We start from the raw sequence: 8385 nt of genomic DNA, 5'->3' as shown, positions 1-8385 counted from the left end.
TAAATAAAAGTACATCTCATTCTATAATCTTGCTTTCTATTAACAAAAAAATGAAAAGTCTGTCTCCAGAACCTGCCATGTTTTCTATTTGTCAGTAATATGCTAGGAAGACAAATTAATGTTTAACTAAATTGTAAAACCAAGAACTGTTTGTGCTAAAAATAACAATACTGAATTAAGCCAGAACACTGAAGTTAATGATCATAAGGTTCATAATTGCTTGAACAAAAGATTGCAACACAATTACATAGGTTTGCATTTTCTCTACCGTGACACTGAGTAGCTCCTGGGGAAGCACAAGGAGAGGACTCAACTCATCATTCACACCCCACCAATCCCTGAGCAATGGCGTCTCAGTAAAGGAAATATTTTGTTAACCACCTACTCAAAAACAACCCTGTTTTAGCAGTGCAGCTCCTGACTGTATATCTAACAGATCTTGTTCTTCTTTAGGGTTAGCTTAGTGACAATTACTTTAGGATGAATTTCTTCCAGTCTTTCTCAAGCCATATTATCAGGAAAATGTTCTTCAAGCTCTAACAACCTTTCTATTTGTTTTTGACAGCCATTTATAAGATACCGAAAAGCAACAGCTTGACAATCCAGGGAGAGTTTCCTTTCACACATCTTGCCACCCCCTGATCTTTTTTAACTTAATATTTAGATGCTACAAACCCAGCCTTTTTTTTTTAATATATATATATATATTGAATTATATATATTGAATATATACATATTCATATATATATATATAACCCCCCCCCCAGTTTCAAATGTTATGCTCAGTGTGACTAATGGGTGTCCAGGGCATGTGCTTCAACACCTTCACTTGCACAGTTTGGGGAAATCTCATGTATAACATGAGAAAAGCTGTATAACAGAGAGCTGTATGTTAAAGAGGGCAATATAGTAAAAATGTCACTTTAAAATATTTTCTATTGAAAATTCTTTTTAATATCAGAGATATGACATTATAGTTGTCTTTTAACCCTCTAGCAGTACTTGGAGTTGCAGGAGCAACAACATCTTGACTGGCAATTGCACTGGCAGCAGTGTGTGAAGCCGAGCCAGTTCTGTCAATAAAGCACCCTATGACAACTTGCCTTGTGATCACCAAGTGCTTTTCTGACTGCCTGTTTCTCAAGAGTCCGTCTTTTGACATGAAAGGCTACGGCTTCATAGTTAGCTGAAGCATGAACCAGCAGATCATAACTCTTTAACCTCTAGAATTCCATGCTACCATTTATTCTCCTAAAGAGAATAAAAAACATGTAAGCTTCATAGTTCTCTGTATAATTTAATTTCAATCCCTGGCACATCCACATCATTATCTCACTCGCTCTTTTTGGCATGTGCTTAAGCTTCTTTGTCTTCTGCTGCGAGTTTATAAATCACATGTTACATACGCTCCAGATCACTGATTTCCCGGTGCAATAATGTGGCTTGCAGTTACCAACAAAGGCACTCCCTTCAGGGATAGGTATTTTAGAACAACACTTCCCTCTGCCGGCTCTGTGGGCCGTCACAGCTCTGCGCTGGAGGGACCTGCACACATCCTCTGCCCCGCACACATCCTCTGCCCCAAGCTCTGACAAGACCTCTGCTCCTCCCAGAGTGCGTTGGACAGTACGAAAATAGCAAAGGTCTTATTAATTTATCAGATGAATATGGTAGGATAAAAGTTTAATCCAGTATCAACTGGACAGAAGTATCAATTTCGTTTCTGATCAAGACAGGAGTATCTCAAAGTCATAGGTAATGCCAAAATTGAGATTCTTATGGTCTGACATTTCATGTTCACTCCAAAATCCTGACAGCTTTATGACAGATGAAATTAGAACAATATGTAGAAACACATTTTACCCAGATCAGCAGGCATTTCTTTGTAGAGTGCGTATATAGGACACCACAGAAAAAAAGATCAATATTTTTAAAGAAACACTGGCTGCACTTTTTGTGACTCTAATGGAAGCCAAGAATAGTGCTACAGTGGATTTTAATTGAGTGCTACACTTCCTACCTGGCCATCTATTCCAAACTGCTAGTAATAATGGTTGTGCTTAATTCTTGCCCTTCACAAGGATGGGAACCGGTCCCAGTGCAGTACTACACATGCTCCTAATTCACTTGCACAAACACGACTGAAAAACATAATTAAGCATTTTGCTGAACAAAGATTCTGTTCATATACTCTGCTGAATAAAGACTTTTGGTGGACTTCTAAACACAGTAAGAGGATGAATAAACTGAAGATAGAAGAGGGGGAGTTGAAAATACAGATATAATCCTAAACCAGTATTTTTGCCATCAGCAAAATTTGCTTTGAAAAGGCAGACAGAGGGCCAGAGTTTTTCTGTTCCACAGAAAAACTGTCAAAAGATCGGATCAAGGAGGTACTCCGTGTTGAAAGGCAGAACAGGTAAGAGTGCTGAAAGCCATACTGAGGTAAACTGGAATAAACCTTCATTAGAAGACAGGAAACAAGTGCTTATGCAGTAGGTGGTTCTTGATCTGTGTTCAAAACAAAGTCTCTGGTAAGCACACAGAAGGTCTAGTTATAAAATAGCATATGAGAAATATTTCACATGAAAAAAAAATTTTCAAAAATTTTAGAGAGGAAATAAAAGGCTTGAATAAAGAAACCAGAATGTCAGGATCAAGGAGACATCCTGAGTAACAACAAGAGGGAAGCAAAAACCAGCAGCATAATGTGGCATAGGCAATGCTTTTTTAAGAAAGATGTTTCCAGTCATCGCCTGGTTTTTAAATGCTGAAGAATAAGGATTCCTCTCTGCTTAATTTCGATGGTATTGCATTCTGCCTCCTGGTGATCCTTACATCTTGCTGGCTAATTGTAAAGTCTGCTTGAGAGTTTTCAAGAGAACTTATAAGGTGGAATCCAAGTAGACAGAGCAACTGGAGATGAGTATTTGTCTTCCAAGAGCTTTCAACACAAATTAAATACTTGTTGACTCTAAAAGCCCTACAGGCATTATCAGCTCACATTTGACACTTAACACTGCATTACTAAAAATTGATGTGTGTCTGCTAGAATGCTACTAACAAATAATAAAAAAAATAAATTAGTGCTTTGGGATTCCAACGCATTCACTCCTATTGTTCACAAATGCTTTGACTCCACTGTACAGTTCTAGTATTGCAATTAGAAGTCATAAAAAAGCAATTAAGAATCCAGCAGTTGAAATTCTACATCACATAATTTTCTGCAGAAAACATATGCAATACACTTCAGTGTATTCTTATGCAGATCCTGTTTTCCCTCGACTGTCCTAGGCCTTTCTTTCACTTAGGGTATCCTATTTTTTACATTTCACTCACCTTGCACAGAGGTGAAAGAATTTTACACCAGCAGTCTCGCAAAGTCTTGGATTTCTAGTCAATTCAGCACTTTATGCTTGCTGGCAATCAGAATTCCTCCAGTAGAGAACTACGTGCTGTGTTGTTTTATGTAATCACTGTTGCTTTACTTGCCAGGCCACAGACGTGCAGCCCTGGTTTCAGCTGACAGCCCAAGAGGGTCGTCCCCTTCCAGTTACCCCTTATTGCTGATCTAGTCCCCAGCTAATGTTTTACCAGAAGATGCTGCTGCCTCAGAACTGCAATCTGATTTATGTGTGATGTTCTCCCCATTTTGGTGCTACCTAAACTAACTGGATCAGTTTAAACCCTTTTGGTTATGGGGTTTCTTTCTGCATCACTTTGAAACACCCAATTTGGGATCAACCAGTATCAGCTCTTTCCCATTTAACATGCTGTTACAAAAAAGCAGTATTTGCTCTGCACCTTGCAGACCCAGGTCCTTGTGGAAGCTGTTAAACCAAAAGATCAAAGGCAAGTTATTTGTCTTTCAGCACACATTCGTTCTGGACCTTTTTCTCTCATTCTCTTCGGTCTTCTTTCCTAATGTGTATTTTGAGGTTGGCCAGTGGTTTATCTGAAAAATTTATTCCCAGTATCCCTCCAGAAAGTGTAAACATCATTTCTGTATTATTTGTAGCCCCTGCCAGAAAAAATGTCACAGAATCACTTTCTGGTAACTTGAAGAACTTGTAATAAGAAATATCTCTGCTACATCTCAAGCAGAACCTTGCCTTCTGTTTTCTAGAGAACATGGAAAAATAAGACGAAGCTCTGTTATACCAAAATATCCCTACCCAAATTCAAATTCAAGGAAGGCATCTCTGGAATCTGCCAGAAAATACTTCCATTGTCATACCCTCTTTCATTATTAATGGCTTGATTCCACAGGGGGAAAAAAGCTAATTTTGTCCACAAACCTTCACAACATAAAAATGTATCATTTTACAAAGTCAAAGATACATAGATGCAACTTAAAATCAGCATTGGCAGTTTGAACAATATCCAAATAAATGAATATTAATATGTTTATGAGTATTGCTAAGAAATGCTAGTTATCCAATACCTGCTTCACTCTGCAGTTATATTCCATTTTCTTTGAGATATACAAAATGTATGAGGTCATTTAAAATTGGAGTGCTCTCAGCACCTGCTAAGATTAGATCTTTAGAGGCAATAAAACTAGTATAATCTGAACTCCAGTATCACATTAATTTGCTATGATGTCTTTTTTAAAAATAGTGCCAAGCATATACAGTAGCTATTATCTGATAAGCGAATTGTTACAGTGCAGCCTAGCAGGCAAAAAAAGAAAACCTCATTATTTTTGAATGAGATTCAAAATAAATGCTTACAGCACAGCCTGTTATGGGGAGTTCCTTGGCACATATTTGGATTGGCTAATCATAAAAAAATGTAGTTAGACATGAGTCACACGGCTCACCCCAAATGACTGAAAAGTCTTATGCATTTGTTTAATGCTCCACACTGTGAGTAATATAGGAAGTTCTCACTGAAGTATTTCCAGCTCCTCAGACTCTCCTTGTGCAATCCAGTGTTAGTCACACAGTGAGGGAGCAGTCAGATAGCCACATCCTCTTCTCAGATCCAGATATTGGCTGGACTCAGCCTTTAGGAACAAAGCCAGGCCTGCAAGATATTTGTGCTGTATTTCTTCATCTGTGTTACAATAGATTCTGTTGAAGATGGCTCACTAATTTCTTAGAACATCTCTTTAATAAAGATTTGCAAAAGACAAAATTATGACTCTATTTCTTGAACAGGGCTTGCAGCCACGATACAGCAGACTGTGAAGTGGCAGCGTGGCAATATGGGCTGGGGGTAAGGATGGTCCCTCCCACTGAGAGACTCCAAGTTATCCATGACTAAGAGGTGTGTGGGGGTCCTCTCTCACCCATTGCACGCATGAGTACACGGTTGGACACTGAACTGCTGCAGATATCAGCTTGTCTTTCTGTGCTTTTGCTTGAAAAGCAGGACTTGAAAGGCATAGCAGTTCTGGGGGAGAAAAGGAATTGAGAAAGAGACTAAGAAGAGGAATTGTGAGCAAAGAGACTCTCATCTGCTGTCCAGTTGCTTTTGTGATCAGAAAAATAGGCTTTTGTCTATTTCTTGTTGGTAAACAAGTCTGTGACAAAGACTTATATGTCCCATCAGTAATTAAATGTCTTCTCCTTTTGACAAAAAAAATCTTTGGGGCCCTAAATCTATATAAAAAGGAAATTACAACACATATGTGTCATTTGGAACTGCCACGCGTAAGGTTTTATTTTTATGACTTGTATAATACCACTTTGGAAAGCACTGGCTATATCCCAAGGGAAAGCTGATTTAAATTTTGATTTGACCAAGATACAGGTTTATTAGAGTCTTATCTACTGCAGCTTAGGGTAGAAAACTCTGATGGACAAAACAGAGATAAAGTCAGCTGATTTTCCATGGACTGTTAATAGTGTGCTTGGGCATCCAAGTTCTGCCAAGTGATTTTCTCCTCTTCAATTGAACTGCCTCACCAAACTATTTTGAAGTGTAGAAACTCCTGACCACCATTCCTACTTCACAAAAAAGATGGAGCCAGACTATATGAAAAGAAATTAGCCTAAAAATGCACTAATTCTTAATTCTAATGAAGGAGAACGTGTTAAGCAGTTAGACCAGCCATGTAAGACTTTCATCAAAAATTGAGGAGGCATTACTGTGCACTTTCAAAATGAGTGAGATGCTTCTAAACCGAAAGTCAGCATGAGATACTTGGGGTACTTAAAATAGTCCAGAAAATTTAATCCAGGTGCCAGCAAAATTACTTTTTAAATATATAAATAAATATTACTTCTAAATATGAAAGATAAACCTGAAAAAGCAAATACCTCACCACACCTAAATTTACTGCTTTAGCTGAATTCTGGGGTTCAGGACCAGTTTAATTTTATAAATACTGTTGAATGCTGCATTCACAAGGCAACGTATTTAACCATTAGGCTCAGTGTTCCTGTTCTCCCTGCTGTGCCAGAACTTGTAAAATTCTTTTAAGCTAAGTATTTTTGAAACAAAGTTTTGGCCCTTCACACTGCTCAAAGTGTGGGAAGGTTGGACTGCTCACCTGGTTTCTCTAACGCTGTTGAAACAGGCCTCCTTCGAGACCTTCTGACTGATATGCAAACTGAGGCTTTCCTGCTCAAAACACAACATGGCATTACATTAAAAAAAGGGAATTGTCATTTCGGAGGGAAGAACTTGAAAAATTGCTACTGAGCATAGGTAGCAACTTGAATTTTCATAGTGGTCCATTTTACAGCAGACTTTGTTGCAAAAGTTGGACCTCTTGTATGTTTTTCATATTACTTCAGTTGAAATTTAGAGCAAAACTGACGCACCAGATGCTACAGAATTGTAACTAATAGAACAAACACTACTGCCTTTGCTGTGTTAGTTAAACTCCAGTGGATCCTGTTAACTCACATGCTTATAAGATTCTGTTTTACCAACAGGAGTCACACATATCAGGTGTCTTGCAAGAGATGAAATATCAGGGCCAGTTGGGGCAGACAAGATTTAAAACCTCCTCTATTCTTTACTATCTCTGCTGATCTGGTAAACACTGAGCATCACTTAACAGGGTAAGAGTGTTTGTTTCATCATCTGAGGATGAATCAACACTATCTTAACAACATCCCTTCAGCTATCTGTATCATGGACCTAGAGTAAGGGTGGTGCAGAAGCCTGGGACATATAGCACTGCATGGATTTCCCCATGATATCTGCTTTGTAAACAATAGTCTGTGAAAAATATGGCCATCAACGGGACAAACGGCATGTTAAACTAAAGTTTCTTTTTTCCCCCCTTTTTGAAGCACCTCATGATACAGCCCAGGTCGGGATCTGCTGCCCTCCGGTGCATGCCTGTAGAGGTCTTCTCTGTCAGCATGAGCACCGTGTTTGAGATCATGAGAATTCTCAAAAAGCATGACAGAAAAACAGAATAAAGTGTTAGGTTCTTTGTGTGTCTTATTTAGGATCTAAAATAATTTCTGGGACTCGTTTCTTAATTTTGCTGGTTTGTTTTGGCTTTGTCAGAGTATTTATACATCCAAGTAGAGGTGTTCTAGTCTGGTCTATGAAACTGTTTCTCTTTGGTCAGCTCTCACTTTCATTTTCTATGAATGTACACAATGATTATATGCACAAGACAATACATAAAGTGATATGCAAGTAGTGTATCTATCACATTTGATATCTGCATTATGCCTGCTTTGTGATTATTACTGACACATCAAATCTCTTCCTAGTATCCACATTAAAAAAAACAGTGAAGACTTGCTATGGAAAACATTTTGTCATTGGCTTGTACAGTTCTTTCAAAAATACTTATCTGTATTACTGAATGTTTTTGAACAAGAAATGCATTTGACACATAATGTCATGCCAGACCCTTGTAAAATCTGATTGGTGGGTTCTTTCAGCTCTGCAGAGTCACAGTGTGACTTAGCATACAAAGTCAATTGGAGTTGTACAGTCTTTCTCTTAAACTTCTGTACAGTGATGTTGATATTAAAGCAAATCAGTTTTGTAAAGATTTATAAAGGAAATGTAGGCTGCAGAAATATTTTAAATATATATATATGTATTTCTAACTGAATAATTTAGTGATGTTGAGGTCCTGATTAAAGGGAACTTTTCTATTTACAGAGAGAGGAGGTCTCTGTCCCGGTTGTGAAGGGAAACCTTAAAAATGCAAATCCTGTGAGTTAGTGGAATACCTGAAGAAATCTGGAAAACTGAACTCTTTTTCTGATAAGTGGTCAGCTTAGGTATGAGATGATTGTTAATGATTTTGACACTTTATTCCATCCAGAAAGACAGCCCAAAGAAGGTAACCAGTGAACCCAGTTTCATAGAATCACAGAATATGCTGAGTTGGAAGGGACCCATCAGGATCATTGAGTCCAGCTCCTGGCCCTCTGCAGGGCACCCCAAAAATCACACCAT

Source organism: Manacus candei, unplaced genomic scaffold (genome assembly GCF_025592945.1).
Source record: "Manacus candei isolate 608988 ecotype Guabito, Panama unplaced genomic scaffold, ASM2559294v1 h1tg000005l, whole genome shotgun sequence".
In the NCBI taxonomy this organism is placed as follows: Eukaryota; Metazoa; Chordata; class Aves; order Passeriformes; family Pipridae; genus Manacus; species Manacus candei.
The sequence above is the reverse complement of the archived record's forward strand: the minus strand, read 5'-3'. Positions refer to the sequence as shown.